The sequence below is a fragment of the Vicugna pacos genome, chromosome 14, assembly GCF_048564905.1.
Source record: "Vicugna pacos chromosome 14, VicPac4, whole genome shotgun sequence".
In the NCBI taxonomy this organism is placed as follows: Eukaryota; Metazoa; Chordata; class Mammalia; order Artiodactyla; family Camelidae; genus Vicugna; species Vicugna pacos.
In genome coordinates this window covers 5801642-5828824 of record NC_133000.1, presented here as the reverse complement: position 1 = coordinate 5828824, position 27183 = coordinate 5801642, and the positions used below count along the sequence as shown (strand labels likewise).

Below are 27183 nucleotides of genomic sequence, written 5' to 3'. Positions count from 1 at the left end.
CAAATAAGATGCTAGAGGAAACGAACGGGGTGATAGCTCATGGGCCCCAGCAAGCCTTTAATGCACAGTGTGGTCTGCACAGGTTCCTCTGCAGGGTGCTCCCAGACAAGCACCTATGGATGCACGAATGCTTGGCATTCTACAATCTCTTAGATCTGCCACCAGCAAAATTTAAATAAATGTTTGCATTTGTGAGTGTCTTAGGCAAAACAGGTCACAGAAGGATGGAACCTCTTGTATTGCGGCCAGCTGGCTGAGGTTAAGTGGCACATCTGGGCTGTGCTCTGGGGTAGAAAGAGCGCCCTGTCCCCAGATGAGAGTTTCCACCTTCAGCCTGTGGCCGTGAGGAGGTGGGGGAGGGAAGGACCCGCCTCAAAGAAGTTAACTGAAAATTGCTTTGTCCTCTGCACACTGGAGGCAAGATTAGTCTAAATTTTGAAAAGGCCTCCTGGTTTTTCACTCCCTCTCACCACCAAAAACATCTCCCTGGGAATCAAGCGCCCAGCTCCCTCACTTGGGTTTCTCAAAGCTCATGTTTTAACATCCCACGCAGCCTGCTCCGCATTGCATCAAAATGATCCGAGTCAGGGTACCTCTCCCCTACGTGGCAGGTGTTAGGAAAGCGATCTGATGCAGCTTTGTTGCACACACTGACATTGTGGCCCTTGGGGTTTCCTAGTTCTTCTAACAATGAGCTCTGTTTACATGTTGCTCCGATACTGCTTGTCTACTCGAAAATTAGGAAGACAAAGTGGGACAATTGTTTGGTAACATTTCATTTGCGTTTGACTGACAGTTTGGCGCCATTTCAACAGCACCCAAGTGTAAACAACAGGCCTGAGTTTACTGTCAAGATGAGAGCCAGAGAGTTGGGTATTCCCATCTCACATTTTGAATTTCAAAGCAATTGCAATCTCCCCAGCCTTCTAGCGAGACAGAAGATGTGTGTGTGTGTGTGTGTGTGTGTGTGGGCGTGCACGCACTTTGGAGATGGAATAAGAAAGGCACTTTGCCAAGGCTTTTGGCAACATCTTCAGTGATGTCCTTAAGGACAAGGTAGAGAAATGTCACCTGAATGGTAGTTTCACAGGTTCTTGGTCAAATGACTACATCGAAGGGAACCTAGTGGCTGTCTGCTGGGCTGCAAAGAAGGCTTTAATGCCTTGCTGTTGGCCTGTACTTGACCCTGTTCTCCAGGTGTTTTAATAGAAGGCGAAGATGAAGATACCAAATCTCTAGATGACCCAGAGCCGGGAGGAACGGATTGTATTTGAGATTATTGAAATGATGCTTAAAAAGAGCTCAGCAGATAAAAGGAAGAGCTGGAATGAGCAAAATGAAATGTAAAGAAATGCAATGGGGTATAAACAGGTGTAAAATCCTGTACCTGTTCATTGCTTGATGCACAAGTTAGGGAGACCTGCTCCGGTATGACAGTCGCTACCTGACAAAGGCCTGTGTGAGACTGTGTCACCTGAGGGGTTCCAGTTTCTCAGAAGTTGGTCATGAGGGTCCCAGAGGAGCTCCAGGCAGGTCAGAGGATCTGGGATCTCTTGAGGGCTCTAGCCACCTAAAGCTAGGGAGAAAAACCTTGGAACCCCAGGCCCACCCAGTAATCCACCACTCCCAGAACTTGGCCTCTCTGGAGTCCAGCACTTATGAAGATGCACTACAGTTAGGTGATCTGTGCGTCTGTCTTGGCTTCTTAATTCTTCTTAATTGTAAACTCCAGGGTAGGGACCGTGGTTTAACCCTTCTGAGTGCCTCTGGCCAAGTGCCTGATGCAGACACAAACTGCGGAGTCCAGGGAGCCTCCACAGGCAGGGAGTTTTGTCTGGTTTGTTTGTTTTGCTCACCGTTGCTTCCACGGGACTTAGAACAATACTTGGCTAATGTAGGTCTCAGTATGTATCTGATGAAAGAAAGACATACGGATGCTCAGTGAACCTTCGCCGTTCATTCTCAGCGTGGTGTGGCGCATCCTGTTCGTAAGCCACCCCTTGGTTATCCTAAAGCTTTCGGGAACTTCACATCCTTTTTCTTTTGCTTCTCAGTTCTTAGTTCATAGGACTAAAAAGCTTGATGATCCTTTGAAAAGACATACTCCAGATGCAATGAATTCATCGCCCTTTGGCAGGGAGTCAAGTGCACAGGAGAAGTCTGATGGGTCTGGGTCCCAACCTGGAGAGCTATTTATGAGATTTATGACCTTGGGAAAATACCCTATTTTCCTGAAGCCTTGGTCTTCTCGTCTGTAAAATGTAGATGAAACACTTACTCCAGACGGTAGACAGAGTAAGTGTAACACAAAGTACCACCTTAATAAATGCCACTATTATTATTATTAGTTCGACAAAGCCTTCACTCATACAAGAGCCACGAGTAAGAGAGGGAGAAAACTCTTCAGGAAGAACCAGGGAAAAAGAAATTGGAAATTGCTAAAGGCTTGCCTTCAAGGTTTACTTCTTTTGTATGTCAGAGCACTTGCTCCTGTTAGACAGGCTCCTCCGGTGGGCGGAGTGGAGGCCCTCCATTGCTGAGGGGGCTCCGGTCTCCATGGTAACAGCACAGGAGATTCTGATGCAGGCACACCTGGTATTCTCAGGTTGCTCCACCACATGGCACCTCATATATTTCATCAGGGAAGAAAAACCTACCTTGACCTCCCCCTACTGTGCAGGCAGGCAGGCACACACACACACCCCCGCCCGCCCAGCACATCCCTCTCTGTCCAATCCATGGCCGCCAAAGCCGTGTAAGCTTCTGTCACAGAGATTAGAAACACAGTTCTGAGAGCCATTCAGTCAAACAAAGGGCCAGAACAGTTATTCTTGCTTCAAAGAGGTGCCCAGAAGAGAGGTACCTGACAAACACATTTGCAGTTCGCCTTTCTTTTCTGTGGGACTGACTCCGAATCCCTGGCTCCCCCGGTGCCCCCCGGTTTGCTAATAAAGCAGCCCCATTCATAACCCTGCCGGAAGCAGAATCACTCCTTGACCATGACTCATCTCACGACACCATTTATAAAATGGCCTCTCAAACGCTCCCTGCGTATAAATGCCCATTAAATGCTCTGCTTTGAACTAGTTTTAAAAGAAAAAAAGATTTCCTGGTAGGGTTAAAAACATTCAGCCTGTAGTTGCCATGTGACACAACTAAAGAATTATGGCTGCTTAGAGCTTTCTGGCTCTGCTTCAGAAACAGATGTTTAAAAATGTCATGTTGAAAGAGATGTCAGCAACAGGGGACAAAAGTCACCATTTCTTGCAGCATATCAAAGTCTTCCTTTTCACTGGGCATCTCATTGACTTGGTTTCTTCACACCGCCTTCCTGGTAAAGCCTGTTTAAATTAACCACGCATGCTGTTCCAGCGTGCTCGGGTGAACCGCGGTGCCTTGTGTGTGTCACGCTTCATAAAGAGCCTTTGAAGACAATGTCTTAAAAGCCACAGCGAAGAAACTTTAGAATTTAGGTTCTAGAAATGTTGGCTCACTCCCGGTATTCGTGGTGGTGTTTTAAGCTCCTTGGGTAGCCTACTGAGTAATTAATAATAACCAAATGTATCCAGCCACATAGGAGAGTGAGCTGTGCTCTATAAAGTCTGTAGTTTGCGTCTGGAAACTGGCTCAGCGTGCAGGGTTCCTGGGTCATTACTTAGTTTTAATTTGTGGGAAAGGCACTGTGCTTAAAGCAATAAAAACCTTTCCTCCCATGTCACGGCAACCTTTTGGCAAACTCACTGGCTCTTTTTCTCAGCTACTTCTCCACCCAACCTGGTCATGAGGGAACTTGGAGATACCCTGGAACCCCAAGGGGAACTCTAGTCTCTTGGAGCATAGCTGATTGCTCATAAACATGCCAAACACCATCAGACCTCAGTTCTAGCCAATAGGAAGTAGCTGCATTCCTCCCAGCTGCTCCCTCTTACAACCAAAGGGCCATGGACATCACACAACAAAGAGGCATGAGAAGAATGGCAGAGATGAAGGCAGACTTCCCAGGGTCCTCGGGACTCGAGGATCATCACAGTGATGGGTCCTGGGATTTCTTTATTGCGTCCTGTGCATTCCTGGCAGGGCTCTACATAAGCTTCCAACCTGGAGATGCCAGCAGACCCACACAGACCAAAAACATCCCTGCTGCATCCAAACACCAGTGGAAAGACCACACCCGCACCTCCACGTTTCAGCAGGACCAGACGGGGAGCTGATCTCCCACAGCCCCCTGGCCCGGGGAAGCAGGCTGCAGCAGCCCCCCTTCCCTGCTCAGCAGGGCTAAGCAGAGCTCTGATCTCTGACTGGGGAGGGTGGGGGAAGCAGGTGGTGCTCTAATCCCCGCACTGGGTGCTATCTGTGCACCAAGTGGGGAGTTGATCTTCCATCATCTGCTCAGTGGAAGCAGGCAGTGCTCCAATTTCTCTGCCAGGGTAGTGTCAGTGGAGTCCAGTGGCTTAGCTGAGCCTCACACTTACCTGGTATCAAGAGGCAGAGTGAGGCGGGATGCAGAATGAGCCTCGCTGGTTCCTGATCCACCGCTTCCACGTCCCTGGTGTTAGCAAGGCCCACAAGGAGCTGAACTTCAGCCCAACCCCGCAGCAGCAAAGCAGTGTGAGTCAGCCCTCCACCTCCCCACTGCCAGGTGTCAGTGGGGCCCTGGAGGGAAGCTGAGCTCACACCGATCCCTGGAGACAACAGGCAGTGAAAGTTCGTGCCCAGCTTTTTCTGGGGTTGGGCTATAAATCTATGGATTCAAGAGGCAGAGTGAAATCCAAATGGGGTAAACCCAAATGGTGTGACGCCCATGGCAAGGCACATCATAAGCTTCTAAAAGCGAAAGAAAGAAAGAAAGAAAGAAAGAAAGAAAGAAAGAAAGAAAGAAAGAAAGAAAGAAAGAAAGAAAGAAAGAAAGAAAGAAAGAAAGAAAGAAAGAAAGAAAGAAAGAAAGAAAGAAAGAAAGAAAGAAAGAAAGAAAGAAAGAAAGAAAGAAAGAAAAGAAAGAAAAGAAAGAAAGAAAGAAAAGAAAGAAAGAAAGAAAGAGAAAGAAAGGAAGGAAGGAAGGAAGGAAGGAAGGAAGGAAGGAAGAAAAAAGAAAAAAGAAAAGAAAAGAAAAGAAAAGAAAAAGAAAAGAAAAAGAAAAAAATTTTGAAAGCAGCCAAAGAGAAACAAGGCATTACCTATATGGGGACAACAATGGAATATCAGCAGATTTCTCATCTGAAAATATGGCAGCCAGAAGGAAGTGGCACAACATTTTTCAAGTATTGAAAGAAAAGAACTGTCAACCACAAATTCTATATCCACTGAAAATATCATTCAGTACTGAAGGGGAAATAAAAGACATTCACTGACAAAGAAAAACCAAGAGATTTTGTTGCTAGTCAGCCTGTCTTTTTAGCATGTCTAAAGGAAGTTCTCTGGCATAAAGGAAATGATAGATAATAGAAGAAGCCTTGGAACTTTAAAAAGAACATCTGAATGGGTAAAAATGGAGGTAAATAGACTATCCTACGTCTCATGAGTTTCTTAAAACATAACTTGATAGTTGAAGCAAAAATTATAACACCATCTGATGTAGTGTTCACTATATTTGGAGGAAATACTTAAGAAAACTAACTTTTTAAAATAGGGAAGGTAAGGGGACCAAAATTAAAATATACTTCACTCAAAATAGTACCAGTAACACTGATACCAGTTGACAGTGACGAGTTATATATACAATAAATTATATATGTATAATATCTATCTGTATATTATTGCAACTATTAAGAAAACTTTGCAAAACAAAATATTCACAAACATTACAAATATATCAAGATGAAATCGTAAAAAATGCCAAGTAACCCAGAGGATGGTAAGAAAAGAGAAATGGTGGAATTAGAAGAAACAAACAGAAGACGAGTAATAAAATGGCAGATGGAAGCCCTGAAACGTCAACAGTTCCCTTAAATGTAATGTAAATGGTCTGAGTGCATCCGTCAAAAGACCAAAATGGCTGAATGGATAAAAGAAAAATGATCTAACATATGCCGTTTACAGGAAACTCACTTCAGATACAACATGGGTAGGTTGAAAGTAAAAGTAAAAAAGGATGAAAGGATGGAAAAGATGCACCATGCAGGCTGTTCATAATAATGGGAAGCAGGAGTGGCTCTGCTGACATCTGGTAAAGCAGCCTCCAGAGCAAAGCAAATGACTAGAGACAAAGAGGAATATTACAACACGTGACCGCAGGCTCAAGCTCCGGGAAGACACAGAGCAGTGAGATAAAGCACGGCTTTGGCTTTGATGACACAAACCTCCCTTCCTCACTGCACTGGAAGAGCCTTCCAGGGCAGGAGTCACACCTACTGGTCTTGCTCTCTCGCCCCACCTGCCACAGGAGGTGCTTGAGAAACACTTACCATGAACTTAGTGAAGCCCCACTGCAGTGCAGTCCGGCTCCCAAGGACGCCCCCTCCTCTAGGAAGGGCCTCGGAGGAACCGGGGACACTGTGGCCATTTGCAGTGCCGCAGCTGGTGGTACCCGTCGAGATGCCCTTTGAAGCAGGGCCCGTGTTCACTCACTCACTTTAGACCTGAGGTGGTGGGGAGGGGGCTTGCTTTCCCAAAGTGCTATCCTTTGAGGCTTGACTTGAGTCTCCATGGAGTAGCTGGTCCCTAAATGTGGGGAATCTGCCCCTCAGCTGTGCCACAGGCCTCTCTGTAAGCCCTCCCAAAAAACCTAGGGGTTCTCATGCAGATAACGTCCCAGCTCTCCTGAGAGGCATATGCAGATCAGGCCCCACAGCGACCCTACACACAGAACCATAGCCATAAATAATTCCAACCCTCAGCCACGCCGGCGTCCAGCAGGGTACCATTTGATTAAGTAACGCACTGAAATGCAGTGAGAGGTCCTATCTCACGACTGGAACGTAAATCTGGGAGAGACTGGCCAGGAATAAATGGAAACCTGTCTCAGCGCTGTCATTATGATCCTTGGTGGTTGGAAAGGAAATTATTTACTTGGGAAATCTCCGCAGTGACATTATGAGATCACCGGTACATTGCTAATGACTCTGTACTCCTGCTTTATAGCTTAGGGCCCCAAATTTATAGGTGTGATGCGGGGGCAGGTTTGCTGTCATCAGCATCCTCAGTGAGTGAGGCCAGAGCAAGGGAGACGGTGGCCGCAGAAGGGAGATTTTCCCCGGGGCCTTTTAGGGGGAAGCCTGCAGTCACGGCCTCCCGGCCAGTGGAACTCAGAGGTCTGGTCCAAACCTCTCCTGACCACGTGCTCCCGATGGCTCCATCCTGGGTCATCTCTCTACGTTCCGTTTTCACCGCTGGTGGTCAGACTTCAAATGCCGGTGGTCATCTTGCCGTGACGCCCCCTACCCCAGCCTCCTCCTCATGCCCAGCCTGACCTGGTGGCCTTCCCGTGGCTGCATCAACCACACACAGCAGGAGGCTCCAGCTGGGCCACCCGCTGCCTCTCCACATGGGGCCAAGCCTCCTGGTTCCTCGTCCGTGTCGCCCCTTGGCCCTCGGGGACTTCTGGTCTTGTCTGCATCCCGACTTTAGGATTCATCTTGGCTTTCACTTTTCTTACGGATCTCTGGTTTTGATCCTTGACATTCCCTTGGACGTGTCCACAAGGGCCCCCTGGCTGCTCTCGGTCATCACCCACCCAGGCAATCGCCTCTTTGAGCAAACCACCCCCCAGTGATGTCCCAGCTCCTCATTCCTGTCCTCATCCATCCTCGTGCAGCGAGAGTCACCCCCAAATCCAATTGAGTCTTCCCGTAGCCTCACCATGATAGGAGTAACCATACTCTCTGGCCTCCCACCTCCCTCTGTGGCCTTCATGCTGAGGTGGGATGGCGAGGTTTTAAAAGCAGGCATCCTGGAGGATCTTACTGTTTATCTATTTTATATAAAGTAGTTAGTGTCATAGGGAACTGTATTTGATACCTCGTAATGGCCTATAATGAAAAGGAATACGAAAAGGAGTACATATATATATATATCTGAATACATATATGTGTGTGTGTGTGTGTGTATATATATATATATATATATATATATATGAATCACTGTGCTGTACACCAGAAATTAACACAACATTGTAAATCGACTATACTTCAATTAAAAAAAAATTCTTTTTTAAGTGGGTATTCTGGAGGCCGGCTGCTGCCTGGCTGCACACCCGAGCTGTCCCTCTCTCGCCGTGAGATGCAGGGCAAGTCAGGGGCACCTTTTTAGCCTCAGATTCCTTGTGTATTAAGTGGCGATCACAACAGTGGCTACCTGAGAGGGGCATCGGGAAGATTAAATAAATAAATCACATAAAGCGTTTAGAACAGGGCCCAGCACACAGTAAGTGCTACACATTTGCTCTTTTGCTAAGTGAATCTTTAAACGCTAAGCCAGCCATGAACCACTTACTATGTCATTTCAGGAGCCCCGTCGTCACGTCATGCCTCGCCTGCCTGGCCACCCAGCCTGGACGGGAAGGAGAAAATCAAAAGCAGGTTTAGGAGAGGGGGAGGGAGCTCTGGATGCTTTTCTGTCTGTAATTTTCAAAAAGAGTTCTCTTCCCTAAAAATGTTGCACTTCATATTAACTCCTGAAGCAGATGACTCTTGAAGAACCACCGTGGAAGAAGTGCCTAGAAAAAGTTGATACCATTTTCTTTAATTCTGATTCTCCTCTGTCAATTGACACAGAATCTCATCGGACTTTTAGCCCCAAATCTGTTCCGACGGGCAGTGTCTCTGCTGCCACTGGCTCCTGGTCGCCCTGCCCCCAGGCTCTTGTCTCTCAGGATTGAGCTGTCATTGCTTCCTTAACTGCAGGTGGCCACTACACCCTGCCAAGGTTTGCATTTCTTGCAAGGAAGACCCTCATTTTTTTATGAGTTTAAAAAAGTTTTAATATTTATATATTTATATGTATATATACACATTTACTGGAGGTCCTGGGGATTGAACCCAGGACCTTGTGCATGCTAAGCATGTGTTGTACCACTGAGCTCTACTCACACCCCCAACCCTCATTTATTTTGCAATATTCTTGTGCTCCAGGTTAGTTCCCTTTCTCTAGCGGAGGAGAGAAGAAAGAGGTGCTTCAAAGCTGCTCGTTGACACGGAGGCAGACAGAGTCCCAGGTAAGGCCTGAAGCGGCAGCGAGGCCAGCCCTGCCCGCTCACTGCGGGCCTTTGACGGCCAGAGCCCAGTAGGACCACGCGGCCCACCTTCCGGCCCGCCGTGCCGCCGGCACCCACCTGTCTGGGCTGCTTCTGGGGCTGGTGCCTCAGGCTTTGGCCTGGGGCTATTTCCCGGGATGGTGGCTCTGGTTCTTTGTCCCAAACTGTCCTGGCCTCCCAGCTAGGATCTCTGCAGACTCAACCCCACAGAGAACACTCTTGTAGGGGCGGGGCTCAGATAGCAGGATGGGAAAGAGGGAGGGGCTGTCCTTCCTGGGGTCTGGCATTGGCGGGGGGGTGGATCAGAGAGGCTTCCTCAGGAAGGTGATGCCTGACCCGAGTCTTAAAGGACCAGTGAGGGGTGTTTGCCTGTAGACGGCGAGGTGGCTGGGAGCGGGACGCCCATTCCAGGTAGAGGACACACCCCGACCAGAGACGAAGCAGCACAGGGGTGTGTGCGGGGAGGGGTGCAGTGACGGGGGAGGGGTGTGTGCGGGGAGGGGTGCAGTGACCGGGGGAGCAGTGACGGGGGGAGGGCAAAGGGCACCCAGGGCTCCTGGACTCACTCTGGGTGGAGCCCCGATCCTCAAGGATGCTCAGCTTTATTCGGAAAATCATTCATTCTGGGTGGTCAAACAGTCCCGGGTCTCTTGCCTGTAAAAGAACATGAAGCCTCCCTCCACAGAGCAGGGTCATCTTCGGGGTCTAAGAGATTTGAAAACCACAGCTTTAACCTCTGACACGTTCCCTGCTTGGCGCTGGCCAGCACTGCTAAGCCCGCTCCTCTGCTCAAGAAGGAAACCCGAAGACCCTTCAGGGGAAGCCTCAGAGAAGAGGCAGGTGTTCAGAGGGAAGCCTGACAAGGGCCTATAATTAAATCATGCCGACCCGCCTCTAGGAGAAGCCAGACTAAACTAATTCTACCCTCCCTTGAGGCAAGAATTCCAAAGAATCATCCTGGACGGATCCTCTAGTGTATAATTATCCATTATGATTAATTAGCTCACTAGACACTCGTATTTAATGAGTGAATCAAGAATTTATTAAATGGTATCTGTACGAGGCACTGCACGTCCCACAGGGGATGCAGAGGAGAGTGAAACGTGGTGCCTGCCCTTCAGGCACTCATGACAGGAGAGGTGAATCCATGCACAAACCCCCAGCACTGTGTGATATGTGCCTGGCATCACAGCTGTGGCCACGTGGAAAGGAAGATGCTAAAGCTCCTGGCAAGGAGCTGGGGTCTTGAAGGATGAATAGGAGTTTAACTGGTGAGCAGAGTGGGAAAGAACCCTCTAGGCAGTTGCAATGTCATTTTCTAAGCATGAAGTTATGAAAAACCACAGTGTGTATGGGGACTGTCAAGCAGAGGCTCATTGATCCACAGCATGTTCAGCTTTCGCCACCTTGAGAGCCCCTGGCAGACACACTGATCCACCACGGCCATCTCTCCCACTTCTCCTCCCCAGAGGTCTTCCCCAGGCAGCGGTCACAGATCTGCAGAATCAGTGCTTAGAAGGAGCCCCTTTGCTTTACCATTTGGGATACAGACTTCCGTGTTGCTGGATCACCAGGTATTTAGAGGAGAATACAGGAGGAGGGGCAGTGGTTTGGGGCCAGGATGTAAAGAGCCTTACATGGCATTCTGAGTTCCTTCTGTTGGTGACAGAAAGCCAGCAGAGTGTTCAGGCTGGAGTGTAACACAGTCAGAGCCTTGTTTGGAAATACACTCTGTACCCCGTGTGTTCCCCGCATCAGCGCTGCAGCTCACTGGTGTGCGTGGGCAAGGACCGAAGGTCGCAGTGTGAGGTCTGCGAAGGGCATCGTTCTCACACAGGAGGGGCGGATTTAACAGTAGCCACATCGCCTCTCTCACTCACCCAGGGGAGGCGACAAAGAGGCCGGAGTTGCATCGGCTGTGCTGAGAATTCCTTTGGACCTTGGCATCCCAGCCCTGCTCTGTCGGCACCTGCTTGCCGTTTGGTGACATCTTTTCCTGGCTTACGTGACTTTTCCACGCCCTTCCCTCTGAGCTTATTTATCGTGTCGGCTTAACTCGTGCTCCCTTTATTCCGACAGTTCTGCTGCAGGGGCGCACGCCCTGGCTTGGCCTCTTCCTTCTGGTGCTTGCACTCCTCAGAGGTGAGGCTCGGCCCAGGGGCCCACAGGTCCCAGAAGGTGGCAGCTTCCTCTCTGCTAATGCGTGTTCCCAAGAAGCCACAGTCCAGGCCCCTGTGTGTCCCCAAGGCCCGGGACCCACAGATCCACTGCGGCACCCCCCGGAACTGACGTCCCTGCTCAGAGCCGTCCCTGTAAACGCTCAGTGCCCAGCTTGGAGGCTCCAGGCCTGGGGTGAGTCCTGTTACTTCCATCAGCTCCTCTGCTCAGCTGGGCTGGGGACCGACATCACCGAGACCTGGGCCTGTTTCTGCCTGTTTCTGTGAGGGCAGGTGAGCTCGGACTGTTCCAGGGCAGCGTGGGACAGGCTAGGGCTGGGCTTAAACTTTCCCAGGACACCCTCATGCTCTTGACTCAGCACCACAGTGCCGTGCACACAGCCCCCTCCCACCTCCCTCCACCCCTCCCAGCCCCACCCCCCACTCCCCCACACCTGCACCCCACCCACCCACCCCCTCCCACCGCCACCCCACACCCATTTTAACCATTCTAACAGGTGCATTGTGGCATCTCATTGTTGTTTCAATTTGTGTTTCCCTGGTGACATATGATGTGGAGTATTTTTCATTTGCTGATTCGTCATCTGCGTATGTTCTTTGGTGAGATGTCTGTTAAGGTCCTTGGCCCATTATAAAATCAGGTCGTTTTCTTATTGTTGAGTCTTAAGAGTTCTTTGTGTATTTTGGACAACAATCCTTTATCAGAACTGTCTTTTGTAAATATTTTCTCTCAATCTGTGGCTTGTCTTCCAATATTGTCTTTCACAGAACAGAAGTTTTTCATTTTAATGGAGCCCAACGTATCAGGTAACTCGTCTCTAACAATCTGTGAAATGAGAACAGCGCCTTAGCAGGTGGGTGTGAGGGTGAGATGAGTTGGTGTATGTAAGGCGTTTGCACAGCGCTGTGCACAGTGACTTCCCCTCCACGGTCTCCTCTCTCTCCTGGCTCCCCTTGTCTCCTCCAGCGGCACCTTTCCTGGTGGGGTCACGCTGCCGGTATCCGGACTGCGGGGCGTCCTTCCTTGAGCCCTCTCACCGTCCTACGGATCCCTGCTCGGTTCATCTTCATAAAACACCACTTGGCTTGACATCACTTTCTCCAGCTCAAGAATGTTCAATGACTCCCCATTGCCTATAGGAAAAAAAGACTGAACTCATTGGCATGATATTTAAAACTCTCCCAAGTGGGCCCCATCTGCCTCATTTCCCCCTCAGACACTGAATTTGTTCTCTTTTCCAAGGCTTTTCCAGTTTCTCCTGCAGGGAGGAGTTCACACCCTCTTTCATGACCCCTTTCAGGACTTCCTCTGTCAACTTGAGCACAGCCCTTGCAGCCCAGAGCCAGGACTGCTGGTCCCCATCCCTTGACTATATATGTAGTAGACTAAATGACAAAGGGATCAAAATCAATACAAACATCTTTTTGATGGATTGACCTTCTTATCATTAAAAAATGACCTTCTTTATGTCTCATAACAATTTTTGTTTTAAACTCTATTTTGCCTGATATTAATATAGTCACTCCAGCATCCCTTTGGTTGCTGTTCGCATGGTTTATCTTTTTCTATCTTTGACTTTCAACCTATTTGTGTCTTTGAATTTGAAGTATATCTCTTGTAGATAGCATACAGTTGGATCATTTTTTAACCTACCAATCTCTTTTACTTGGAGAGTTTTTAATTCATTTACACTTAACACAATTACTGATGAGGTAGAATTTATCTTGCCATTTGTTTTCTCCATATATCTCATGTCTTTTTCAGTCCCCTGTTCCTCCATTGCTGTCTCCTTTTATGTTGGATACATATTTTCCAGTGTATCATTTTAAGTCCTTTGTCATTTGTTTAACTATATATATTTACACTAATTTCTCAGTGGTTGCTCTGAGGGTTACAATGAACTCCTCACTTACAAGAATCTAGTTTGGATACTTCAGTAGCGTACAAAAACTTTGCTTGTAAATAGTTTCATTCACTTCCTCCTTTGATGTGCTGTTACTGCCATAGAAATTATACCTTTACACACTGTGGCTCAACAACATAGACTTTAACAATTGTCCTAGGCAAATGGCCTTTAAATCAGAGAGGAGAAAGAAAGTGTTACAAGCCAAAAATGCATTTATACTGTTCATCATATTTACCTAAGCAGTTACCTTTACTGATGCTACGTATTTCTCCATGTGGATTTGAGTCAATATCCAGTATCCCTTCATTTGTCTGAAGGATTCCTTTAGTATTTCTCATAAGGTCAATCTGTTAGCAACAAATTCTCTCAAGCCTTTTTTTAAAAATATTTAAACCTGAGAATGTCTTAATTTTGCTTTTGTTTTTTGAGGGGTAGTCTCTTGCTGGGTGTAGAGTTCTTGGGTGATGGTCTTGTTCTGTTTTGAACACGTCATCCTGCTGTCTTCTGCCTTCCATGGTTTTTTATTTTTTATTGAGGTGTAGTTGATGTACAATATTATAGAAGTTCCAGGTGTACCACATAGTGATTCACAATTTTTAAGGTTTATTCCATTTATAGTTATGATAAAACATCATCTATATTGTACAGTATATCCTTGTAGCTTATTTATTTCTTATACAGTAGTTTGTACCTCTTAGTCCTCTACTCTGATCTTGCCCCACCCCTCCCCTCCCTGCTGGTAACCCCTAGCTGGTTCTGCATATCTATGAGTCTGGTTTTTTTTTTTTTTTTGCTATATTCACTAGTTTGTGTTATTTTTTAGATTCTACATATATGTGATATCATGTAGTATTTGTCTTTCTCTGTCTGACTTATTTCACTTGTAATACTCTCCAAGTCCATTCATGTTGTTGCAAATGGCAAAATTTCATTCTTTTTTATGGCTGAGTAGTGTTCCACTGTATATATATTCAGCACATCTTCTTTATCCGTTCATCTGTTGATGGACACATAGATTGCTTCCATATCTTGGCAATTGTGAATAATACTGCTATGAGCATTGGGGTACATGTATATTTTCAAATTAATGTTTTCTTTTTCTTTTTGGATATATACGCAGGAGTGGAATTGCTCAGTGACAGCGTAGTTCTATTTTTAGTTTTTTGAGAAACCTCCATACTGTTTTCCACCAGTTTGCATTCCTACCAACTATATATGAGAGTTCCCTTTTCTCCACATCCTCAACATTTGTTATTTGTGTTCTTTTTAATGACAGCCATTCTGACAGATGTGAGGTGATATCTCATTGTGGTTTTAATGGGCATTTCTCTGATGATTAACAATATTGAACATCTTTCCATGTGCCTGTTGGCCATCTGTATGTCTTCTGTTGAAAAATGTCTATTCAGGTCTTCTGCTCATTTTTAAATTGGGTTGTTTGTGGGTTTTTTTTTTTTTTGTATTAACCCCTTATCAGTCATATCATTTGTAAATATTTTCTCCCATTTGGCAGGTCGTCTTTTCATTTGGTTGATGGTTTGTTTTGCTGTGCAAAAGCTTTTAAGTTTAATTATGTACCATTCCTCCATGGTTTTTTGTTGAGAAATCAGCTGCTAATCTTATTGAGGACACCTACCATGTGATGAGTCAGTTTTCATACTTGAAAGATTCTCTCTTTTTCTTTGATGTTAGACAGTTTGATTGTGAAACAGCTAGGTGTGGATCTCTTTGAGTTTATCCTAGCCAGACCTTCTTGAATTGATCTTTTTGAAAGTGTAGATTAATGTTTTCCATCAAACTTGGAAAATTTTTTTGTCATCATTTCTTCAAATGTTCCTTTTGCCCTTTTTTCTCCTCTCACTCTGAGATGCCCATTAAACGCATATTGGAATTTTGATGGTGCCCCATAGGTCTCTGAGGCTTTGTTACTTTTTCTCCTTCCTTTTTTTCTTTCTGTCCCTCAATTTGGGTAATCGCAATTGATGATGTTTCAATTGGCATCTTCAAGTTTCTTCCACCTGCTCAAATCCAATGTTGAGCCCCTCTAGTGAATATTTCATTTTAATTGTTAGACTTTTTAACTGCAGAACTGCTATTTGGTTCTTTTTTTTCACAATTTCATCTCTTTATTGATATTCTCTACATTTTATCATTCTTTCCTCTAGTTCTTTAGACATAGTTTCCTTTATATCTTTGAATGTATTTAAAATAACTGACTTAAAATCTTTATCTAGTAGGTCCAATGTCTGAGTTTCCTCAGGGAACATCTCTTTTAATTGTTTTTTCTGCCTGTGTATGGCCCATACTTTCTTTTTTCTTTGCATGTCTCATAATTTTTTGGTGAAAGGTGGACATTTTAAATTATATAATGTAGTAACTCTGGAAATCAGATTCTGCCCTGTCTCCAGTGTTTGCTGTTGTTCTCATTTTGTTTAATAACTTTTCTGAACTAATTCTGTGAAGTCTATAATCTTTTTCAGGTTTAGATATTAAATAAACTCTGTGCACTTAGCTCAGTGGTCAGTTAAATCTCTGTAACCAAGAAATCCCCTGGTCTTTGCCCACGGCTCTGTGTGCATCGTGGGCTCATCTTCAAAACTCACCAGGAAGCTGACAGCTCTGCCTTAGCTTTCACTTCCGGGTTGTGCAAGCATCCAGATCAGCCAGAGGGGGCGCTCCTGGGGCCTCGTTTGGTCTTGTCTGCGTGTACACATGGCCCTGACTGTGCACAAGGCCGTCTAGATTCCCAGCAATATGTTGAAGCTTTTCAAAGCTCCTATGGAAATCTATCCCTCAGCTTTTCCTTTTAAGCGTTATGGCTAATTATCCCAACTGTTATTCACTGCCTGAGGCAGCCGCAAAGCACCCAGACACAAAGTTAAACAGTTGCCTTTAAATTTTTTTTTTTTCAACAAACATCCCTTGGGAAAAGGCTCTCTGCATGGCGTGAACTCCAAGTCAGGTGAAATAAAGATGACTTTGCAAGTGGAGTCTCCCAGGGAACTACTGGAGAGGTCAGATGATGACGGTCACCTGAGGATGAAGCTGCGGAGGGGCTCTGACCCCCTTTCGGTCTGTCTGATGGCTGTCAGGCTGCTGGTTTCACTGTGATTGGTTTTCAAGGCAGCCATAGAGCTAATGGTGGGGAGATTGGAATAAGGCAAGCTAATATATCACAAATGTCACCGTTCTTGCCAAGATTTAGCCATTTATATTGAATAAAAGCTTCCCAGATTAACTGCAAGCCTTTGGTTAACTGTGAGTTTTGGCAAAGTTGGTTTTGACAATTTATTGCCATTTTGGTTTTTTTTGGAAGAGAGAATTTTTGGATGTCCTTAGTATCAATCAGACTTATGGTTTGGAGGAACACTCTGGCCCTCGTGTGTAGGAGATGTTGCGTTTTGGGAAAATGCTGGAGTCAGGGAGGCGAGTTGGGTGCTTTGTGGTCAACAGGCAACAGATGATGGACACCTGTGTTCAGATGGTGGCCGGTGGGTGATACTCATAGCTGCTCATCGGTGCTGAGCAGTTAGTTTGCGAGGTTTCATGCTCAGTACTTCACGTACCTTTTTTACATCATCACACCGAATTCACAGGTGATAAAACCACATTTAGAGAGGCCCAATACCTTGCCCAAGGCTACGCAGCTGACATGGGGTTAGAGTAGGATTTGAATCTCCATTAGCCTCACTTTAAAATCTCTGCTCATAATCACTACCCTCTATGTCTAGAAGCAGTGACTGCAGTAAAAAACAAATGACTCAGTAAAAATGACTATAGTACAAAAAAAAACAAAAAACAAGGACTCAGCAAAACAAAAATGACTTAATGACTACAGTAAGAAAAGCAAAACAAAACAAAACTTCATTCAACAAATATTTACTGATGACCAGTTATGTGCCAGGTACTGTTTTAGGGGTTAGGGATGTAGGAGTGAACATGATAGGAAAAAAATCCCTCTTTTAATGGAGCTTACATCCTAGTTGGTGGAGACAATAAACAAGTTACAGAAGCAAACTCTATTTTATGTTGAGTAGTGATAAGCGTTCCAATAAAGCAGAGGAAGGAGAAGAGGGAAAGCACCTTGTTAGAAAGTAATGTTTGAGTGAGGACCTGAAGCTGGGAGAAAAATCATGTGCGTATCTAGGTGAATAGCATTCTAGACAGAAGAAACAGCAAGTTCAAAGGCCCTGGGGCAGGAAAGTGTCTGACTTGTATGAGAAACAGCGAGGGGTCCAGGACTGTGAATGAGGAGGGAGATGTAAGGAGACAAAGTCAGAGGGGTCCTGAGGGTCCAGATGCGTGGGCCTCACAGGCCATTGAAAGGACTTTGACTTTGAGGAGTGACATTATTGAAAGGGTTACTCTGGCTTATGTGCTGAGAACAGGGAGACCAGGCCAACAGGAGGCCAGGTAGGAAGCTTTGCAGTAACCCAGGAGAGAGGAGGCCGGGGCTTGCACTGAGGTGGTAGCAGTGGAGGAGGGGGAGGGGATCAGCCTTCGTGCCTATTTCCAAGGTAGAGCTTCCAGGATTTGCTGGTTGCCTGGAGCTGGGGAGCTAGGAAAGGATGTTGTCAAGAATGCCTCCAAGTCTTGGGGCTTTAGCAGCAGTCAGGATGGAGTCTCTCTTGCTGAGAAGGGGAAGATGGGGGCAGAGGTTGGGGAATTAGAACAGGTGTCTGGGAGTACCTAGTGGAGTTCCCTGTGCAATGCCCTTGTGGAGCTTCCTAGTGGACAGTGTTATGAACATGTCTGTTGTCCAGGGAAGGCATCGAGCCTGGGTGAGCAAAGTCATGTAGTGAAGAGGCCCAAGAAATGACCATTAATAGCCTAATGGTGAAAGGGAGAGGGGAGAGAAATCACAGACACACACACTCGAAAAGACAGCCCTTTGTACCTCTCCAGCTTCATCTCACTCCTGTCCACCTCTACAGAGCCTCCCTCTATCAGTAATAGTCACACTGATGACCCTGAATTATAAGAGAAATACACTAATAGAGCACGAAGCACGAGACACTGCCTGGCGCTCGCCGTGTGCCAGCCTGTGCTCTGTGCTCACTCAGATGCCGTCTCACTGAAGCTCGGTATATGCCAACATTCGTTTTGCAAAGATTTCTACAAAGATATTGTTAAACTTGACACAAATAAACTTTGGGGACTTAAATGGGAAAAGCTCTGTTGTTTGGTAAAAAGGATTCAGGGGGACTAGCCCTTGCCCAGGGATGCTGGACACATGAGACTTCACTGCAAAAGTCAAGTAGGGAAGCTTTGGGAAGGAGGGGAAGGCGCCAGGCCAGAACTCACTCACGGCCTCCTAACCCAGGGTCAGTGGCCGCCCGTCACTCAGAGCTCTCCCCAGGCAGAAAATGGGCACGGCTTGTTGGAGAGAGTTTATATTTCCCACTTGCATTAATCTTCCTTTTCTAGGGAGCTCGGCGTCTGGGCTGCCGGGGAAAACACACTCCACGTTAACATTTCCAGTGTAAATGAAAGCTCTTTGTTCGCGCTCTTCCCAGGGGCCACCCCGCTGCTCTTCCAGGCTGGAATCGTCTTTTCATGTGGTTGCCACATACAGTTGGCTCAACCCAACCGATCTTTTCTCTGTAGCGTCTTGTTGCTGCAATCTGTGGTTACAGCTTTTAAAGACTTAATAAACGATGTGTTTTCTATCCCCGAGGAATGAAACGAAGATTGTCACTTGGCGTGGTTCTCCGCCATCGTGTTTTTGTTGCTGTTGTAGAAATGGAGCAGCAAATGACTGCAGCTCCTTTATTGCTCAACTGCCCACGCCACTTCCAGTCCCTGGGAAGGAAATCAATTGTTTCTGCAAATTTTATTCAGACATTCGGTCATTATCTGTTGAAATTGTCCCCATTCTTTCCTGTGACCAACCCTTAGTTCTGGGACGGGGGAAGAAAAACGCCACTTTCCCCATCTCAGTAAACAACCAGCTGCTACTGTATCCTTTCATTATATCTCAGCGTCTCACTTTGTCACAGGAGATGAATGAAAGAGCTGTTTACGCCTGGATGGCATGCAACTTCACATTTTTTTCAAAAGTTATTTCTTTACTATCCCTGAGCTTCACTCGGTACCAAACACAATGCTTACAGCACCTGGATGAGGAAGCGGTTTTAATCCCAATTTATTGACGAGACAACTGAGGCCAAAGAATTTAAACCTCTCGCTTAAAGCCAATGAGTGTTCTTCCCAAAAGTGTCCGCTGCCCCTCATGCGATCAACACCAGCTGCCAGGAAGAATTTCTCATTTTGCACACTGTGCATTTTGCATAGGAATCACAATTTGAATCAAAATAGCTCATGCTTCATTTCTGCCAAATATTCTAATACATGGTGTGTCAATTACTAGAAAAATCCCGCACAGATGCATGTGACCAATTACAGTAAGAGAAACAGGCGTATGTAGGACGGCTGGGCTTAGAACATCTTTGAAATGGTTTATATTTCAAACCTGTAACTCTGGTTTAGAGCAGACATTATCCACCAGTTGAAAGTTTTTGACTCTGCAACAGCCAAGTAATTATAAAATTTGGGCTACAGTGGCATGACAAATGGGCTCCAGCCAAGAGGGCTCAGGTGAAGGAAAAGACATTCACGCCGGCGACTAATAATTTTAATTAAATCTTGGGTTTCTGTTTTTTTTTTTCCCCAAGTTAGTAGTGGATACTTATTCTAAGACAGGGGAAGTTGATAAAAAAAATGTTTTAAGTCATCAGGAAAATGCTGAGAACAGACTGAATAACCAGGGGTGGATTTTGACACTGTTTTTAGTTGTCAGCTACTTAGTGAAATTGATGTCACTGACCCAGCGGTGGCCTCAGTCCTGGCAGGGGCTGGAACAGGGGTCTCCCGAGCCAGGCGTCCGAGAGGAGAGGGGAAGCAGAGGGCTGGGCAGGCGGTGGTTTGGGACCCGGTGGGAGAGGTATTTCCTGATACAGTCTTTGCTGCTTACAAAGGTCTCCACCACGAGGCAGACCGGAAAGAGTGAGGCCGGGAGTTGGAGACTCTCTGCAAAGAGGGAAGGATTTGATTCGGATGGGAGAGGTTTCCATCTTCCAGCAGGGGTCAGCATCAAGGCTGCTGTGTTGGTCCGCGGGGGCTGCCTTCACAAAGGGCCACAGACTGGGGGACTTAACAGCAGAAATGTGTTTTCTCTCTGTCCTGGAGGCGGGAAGTCTGGGGTGAAGGTGTCAGAGGCGCTGGTTTCCTCTGAGGCCTCCCTCTTTGGCTCGCAGACGGCCGTCTTCTCCCTGTGTCTTCACATAGTCTCCCCTCTGCCTCTTTGTGTCTAAATTTCCTCTTCTTATAAGGACCCTGGTCATATTGGATTATGGCCCACCCTGATAACCTCATTTAAGTTAATCACCACTTTAGAGACCCCCCTTGCCAAATGCAGTCACTTTCTGAGGTCCTGGAGGTTAGGATTTCAACATAGGGATTGGGGGGGGGGGACAATGCAGCCATAATGCTGATTTTACAGCGGTCTGCAGATTAGTTCTATCATGTGCTCCGCAGAAAACACACAGTCTGGGCAGGAACACCCAATAAATCTCTGTTTAATTATTTACAAATAATATTTTACTGGACAAATATTTTGCACATTACAAAGCATACCTGTATATAGAAATTTTAAAGGATAAACAAGATACAACCAGAAGTTTTATTTCTTGCCCCATTTCCCAGCGGATCACTTTGGTCCCCACTAGGAGGGAGGCCCCTGCTTTGGGGGGGGCCGCTGCCTTTGTCTCTTCAGGGTGACATTCATTCCTCGGATTTGAGTACCTTCCGACAGATTACCATCAAGGCTCCCTACCACCCTCTCTCTTTAAGGAGACTTTCCCTACCTCCCGATCGGTCCTGTGTAGATTTACAGTTTCCTCAGCAGTCAGATTTCCTCCAGTTCTAAGTCCTGAGGGCACACGTCAGTCTCCTATCAGGCTCACCACCTGCCCTTTTCGTTTGACACCCAAACATTTTCTCTTTGATACACTTTGCATTCTTCTTATACATAATCCCCACTTCCTCACCTAGGCTGATGCCAAGAGGGTCAGATTAGTCTAAAGTCGGTTTTCCTGGCGCCTGGTGTGGTGCTTGGGAACAGCGGGGGCTTCCTAGATTGTTGACATTATGCCTTTCCACATCATCACATGGTGACAGAGAAAATGAACAACTCACTAGGGAGTTAAAGGTTAAAAACTCAAGTCTTGCAATTAAGTATAAAAGTGGGTGTGATTCTAACACAATTAACAAATGAATAGCCTTACAGCAAGGTCCTCCTGTACAGCACAGGGAACTATGTTCAATACTTATAATAGCCTATAATAAAAAAGAATATGAAAAGGAATATATATGTATATATATGTATAACTGAATCACTATGCTGCACACTAGAAATTAACACAACATTGTCAAAGCGACAAAACTTCAATAAAAATAATGAATAGCCTTCTGAGTGGCCATTCTAGATAGTCCCTGGGGAGTAAAAAAATATAAAAGTCATCACTTATGGCTTCGTTCCCAGTGCAGGGCTCAGGGCTACTGGCAAGGTGGTGGCCAGCCTCAGCTTCAGCCCAGAGATGCTGCAGGTGACCTGATCCTCAGGGTTGCCTGAGCTGTCACTGGGTGAAGCGCAAAGGAAGACGGGGGAGATCTGGCAGAAGTTACCCTGGAGGTAGAGGTCAAAAGACCGAGAGAAAGAGGAAGGTGCCACATCCTGCCCACAGAGTTGGGGGGAAGGAATCGGTATCACCGGTTATGTGTCAGGCACTGTGTTAGTCTCCCCGCGGGAGCGCCTTTAATCCTCCACCACCACGAAGTAGAAAATGCCTGCTTTCCCAAGGTAGTTACTTAGAGAAGGTAAGTAATTTTCTCAACATCACAGAGCTAGTGGGTGAGTGGAGGAGCTGGATTTGAACCCAGGGCCGTCTGACTCGGGGCGACTGGGGCTTCATCTAGCATCCTACCTGCTGATCCCAGGCAACGCCCCGCTTTCTAGCATCTTTCCTTGACTGCCCTGCCTCTGCCAAGCAGCGTCTTTGTTCTCTTGCCCTGGGGAACTCTCTCCTAGTGCAGGTGGGCTGGCAGCGCTGAGGCGGGGATTCATGACCACGGGCCAGCTGCCCCTCTGGAGACCTACGTCCGTTCGGAGGTGGGGCTCGTGGGGACCGCGCCTGACCGAGAGTGGGAGAGAGATCTGAGGGCAGGCCGGCCTGCGGGGCTTTCCCAGATCATGTCACGCAAGCAGTCGTCTCTTGTGGGTCAGATCTAGACACGCTGGGTTTTGTCTGATTTTAGTCCCAATGACAGTGGGACTAATTATGGGAGATGAGACGCTCAGCAGCCCTCACCTTGGGCTATGATGTAAAGACCACCGACGCGCAGAAGAGCAGGCTCTGCTGCTTAATTAGAGCGCAGGGGGTGTGAATTCGGCTTTCAAAGAATAGGATCTCTCCGCGTGCTGGCCCTCCCGCCCAGGCTAATTAGGGATGAGACTGGGTGTGCTGTTGAATATGTTCTTAGTGAACTTAGCTCATGGACCAAAGACTTTTCCTTTAGTTTTATTTGCCAGCAGACACAGCTTCTAGGGCCTAGCTGTCAATTTGGCTTTGGTGTTTTCAGGATCTCTCCAGACACCTCCTCAAATCTGCGCCCCTCATCACGGGAAGGGGCCTTAGACATTCTGACATCTTGTACAAAACCTGCCCTCTGGTCTTTCTAAGTCAAGGAAAACCAGTCTTTCCGCTCTTCTGAGCCTCATTCAGCCTTAACAAACCTGATCAACTTTTCAACTCGTCCACAGTGCCGGGTGAGTGTCTTGGTGTGTGCAGGCCCCAGGGTGGGTTCAGTGATGGACAGTGTGGGCAGCGGGAGGCGCCAGCACTGACACTGAAAACCAGCAGGGCGCCTACACGCTGAGTACTCACTCCTTAACACTGTTACTTCATTTACTCTTGGCACCCATGAGAAAGGCATCATTATCCCTGTTTTGCAGACAAGGAAGGTGACGATCAGAGAGACTGAGTTATACTGTTATTAGCCGAAGAGCCAGGATCTGAACTCAGGCCTGACTCCAAAGCTCATCCTCTGCCTGCACCCTTTGAATTCCGGAGAACGTATGACCTCCGTGTGCTGACGGGGGTGGTGGGCAGAGGCCAGCTGCACCATCGCTTATTAATCCTAGATTGACAAGCTGTTTCTTGGCGAAGCAGAGGACTTTATTTGTAGTTTTTTACACATCTGTCTAAATTGGGAGCCGTTGTTTTGTTCTTTCCTCAGCTGAGGAAGCATCCGTCCACCTGGTCCCAGTCAGGTGTGTTCTAGGATCTCACAGACGTGGACCCCACCTTCCTGTACCAGATAGTACTTGGGTTCACTTTACTCCAATGAGATGGGACTTGTAGGACACCCAAAGGCAGAGACCAGCTACGGGTTTCACGTTCCATTTTTCCCGGCTAAACGCGATGCCAAGCACTACCGGGTCATGACTGCACGGCTCCAGTCCTCTGCCAGGAGTGGCATTCTTCAATGAGCCAAGGAGTCCGAGCCCCCAGAGCTGGCGCTGACCCCTTAGTGATGGGGGCAGACACATGGCAGCCCAGCCCTTGCAAGGACAGCCAGTGTCTCTTCCAGCAAAAGGATGTACGTGAGCTGCTGTGACTTCTTCCCCAGGGCAGAAGTTGTAGGTCCCTAATAAAATCTCATCGTCACTTTATCTTATTCATTCTAAGGGATGAGTTTCTCTCCAATTTATTGACAGAAACATTGTCAAAAGAGCAAACATGAATGATTCCTAAAGAGGGGGTGGGGGTCGCTGAGCAGGGAAACTGCTGGTTGCATGTGGCAGCTCAGGCCGCCTTAACAAACCCCCGGGGGCTGGGGGGGCTTGAGCAGCAGGCCTTTATTTCTCACAGCTCTGGAGGCTGGAAGTCCGAGACCAAGGTGTCAGCAAGGTTGGTTTCTTCTGAGGCCGGTCTCCTTGGCTTCTTAGAAGGGCACCATATTGGATTAGGGCTCAAACTAGTGACCTCATCACCTCAATTAACCTCTTGAAAGGTCCCACCTCCAAAGACAGTCATATTCTGAGCTACTGGGAGTTAGGGCTTCACTATGTGAATTTTGGGGAGATATAATGCGGCCCATCACACTGATGTGATATAAATATATGTGTGTGTATGTATATATATACACACACACCTGCGTCCTCCCTTGATGCAGAGACGTAGCTCCTCTCTTGGGATGGACCAACAATCTGGGCTTCCCTCAGATTACCTCTGTAATTTTGTATCCAGTGTGTCTGACATTCAAAACAGGCAGGCAGACAGGTAGAAGATCCGGGTTAAGAGGCGGCTGGAGTGCTGTCCCAGGGTCTCCTGCAGCTCTGCGTTCTCCTCGCACATGACACCCGCCTCGGAGGGTGGCTGCTTGGACACAGGCCGGTGATGTTAATGGAAAGGGTAGCGGAGAGCGGCGAGAGCTGTCCGTAGGCTCTCTCGTTTACTCCAGACACCAACCCTAGGATGTCGATACTATTTTTCCCATTTTACAGGTGAGAAAATGAGCTGGGGGGACTGGACCGAAATCTGACTGCACAGCCTGGGCTCCGAACCACAAAGTGGCGCTGTTCCCCTGACGTGTTCTTATTCGTGGATGTTTGTGGGGTGATGGGCTCAAGCGGATACCCGGTCGATGATGGGGCGTCAGTGCCTGGCTTAGGGCTTGCCAAAGCGAACACTCACTTGTCAGGTGCTGCTGGCTGGCCGTTGGCTCCTGGATTTGAGCGGCGCGACCACACGGATCCGCAGGGGCACCTCATCACACCTTTGTTTGGGACAGCAGGGGCAGAGCATCAGCTCGTAGACAGTCACTGACGCCCGGTGACGGTTGCCCCAACGTGGAAGGAATCCCGGGGCCTCCTGGGAGGACGCGCTTAGACCAGGGCCGTCTCCTGGCAGCTGTGGGGTCCTGCCCTGTCCCAGGCTTCTCGCTGTGCAGGCCTTACAGACGCGCCTCCAGGGAGTCCGGGGGAACCTGTGGGATGTTCCTAGTGAGCCCTCAGTCAGGGATTTTCAAATTCGGCCCCTTGGGGCCCTGGAAGTTCTTTGGAGACAAGGGGTGAGGGAGGTTGGGGGACAGTGAAGAGGTGGGCTGGTCCACCCCTCTTTCAGTAATCATATTTTACCGTTCTTGATATTGATGTTCCATAAAGATGAAAAGTTTTTAAATATTTGTTCATTTTTTTACATTAAAAAAAGTGTCCAACTGTTTTTTAAAAATGTTGAAAGACGGCCTTTCTAATCTAAGCTTCTTACTTGAAAGATGGAAAGTTTCCTGCCCAGGGAGGGTAACCGACATGTCTGAGGGCAGGGAGGTAATGACAGAGCCACAGACCGGGTTTCCTGACGGCTGGGCTGGCGCATCTCCCTGGTGCTGGGCCGGGTCCCATAAAGGAAGTGCTAGGAACCGGACAGTGTGTCATCACTGAGCCCAGGGGACAGAACGGATGGTCCTCCGTATGTTGTAGGGTTGCTGTGGGGATGATGTGAGTTAACACGGATGTAAAGCATTTAGGATGGTGTCTGCGGGGAAGGCAGCCGAGCTCCACTGACAGAAGACGTCAGACCCGGCAGAGACGCGGGCTGCTCTGCGCTTTCAAGGCTCATTTGGTTGTTGCGAGGAGAACGCACAACAGAGAGGGCACTGGGAGACCAGGTGGGCGATGGGGGCTGATGCAGGGAAGCGGGTGGACTGGAGAGATGTTTGGGGGAGGACCCATGGGCCTTGCTGATGGACGTGGAGTCGGGTGGATGTGCCGGGAGGGAAACTAACCCTCAGCTTTGTGGCTTTGAAACTGGGAATGTGGGGAGGCTGAATTTTGGAGAGGTTTCTGTAACCTGCCCAACGTCACACAGGGTGTGGGTGGGATTCTGACCCAGGTCACCCTGACAATGGGGGCCTGTTCTTTCCATGCACAAGCCAGTTTCCTGGGATCATGGGTCTTCTGGTCAAAGGGACCTGGGGAGAGCGCCTGGGGAGCCGTCTACCTGCCTTCTCTGGACGGGACAGGGAATCAGAGGTTGAGGAGTCTGCCCGCACGGGCAGAGAGAGGACACGCTCTGTTCCAGGCCACAGAGAATGTGCCACCCAAAAATAGCTGCCAGGCTTTCCGCAAAGCTCTTCTCAGCTCCCCTGTGATAAACGGCCTGCTTTCCCCAGCGGCTCTGGGCAGGAGGAATCGAAGGGACACCACTTCCCTATCTGTTTGCACAAAGGTTACCCAGCCGGACGGATGCAGTGAAGCCATAAGCTCAGCAGGCAGGGTAGTATCAGCCCCTTGCCGGCTCCCATCCATCCTCCAGGCCTCGCTGGGACCGAGACGCATCTGCACGGAGAAACCTCGAACCCAGCTTTCCATGTATGAAACCGCGTGTGACCTTCAATGTGCACTTTGACTTCGTACCACTGAGCTCTGGTCAGTGAAGTCGCCGCCGCTGCATCATGGCTCTTTCATCCTCATGCCTGGACCCTCTGTCCCCGCCCGCGTGCTGCAGCCTGCCCTCTCTCCAGGTTGTCATGACAATTTTCACTGAGGAGCTGTTTCTAGAGAGGGAGCAGAAAAGAAATAGGGGGAGAAAATGCTTATTAAAGTCAGGCTGGTGGATCTCAGGATTTCAGTGATGTTAATACATGTCACGGTGGTCTCTCGTGAAAAACCGGAGGGTCTGTCCTCTCCCAGCCCAGGACTGGGAGCTCGGCTGTTCTGTGGTGGCAAAGCAGGAGGTCCAGAATCCGTCAGACGTTGCTAATTACAGTAATAATGATGACAGCAATGGAATGTGAGGTCCCGTGGGCATGATCCCTTAGACGGTGTAATTGTTCAGGCCACAGAGGCCAC

At 47.7% G+C, this 27183-nt stretch overlaps 1 protein-coding gene across 18 annotated transcripts in view; it reads left to right on the top strand.

Annotated features, from left to right (window-relative positions):
• Positions 1 to 27183, top strand: part of KATNAL1 (katanin catalytic subunit A1 like 1) — a 119632-nt gene that overhangs the window by 77232 nt on the left and 15217 nt on the right. For 9 of the 18 annotated variants that reach the window (XR_012079884.1, XR_012079881.1, XR_012079872.1 and 6 more), the window contains 4 exons: positions 8441 to 8859; positions 9066 to 9148; positions 10657 to 10761; positions 11267 to 11539. The exons of 1 other annotated variant lie outside the window; for it this stretch is intronic. The gene's annotated coding sequence lies outside the window, so the exon portion shown is untranslated. Of the gene's footprint in view, positions 1 to 8440; positions 8860 to 9065; positions 9149 to 10656; positions 10762 to 11266; positions 11540 to 24837; positions 25514 to 27183 lie in introns of those variants that run through there. 8 more of the 18 variants (XR_012079885.1, XR_012079883.1, XR_012079873.1 and 5 more) reach the window with 5 other exon arrangements.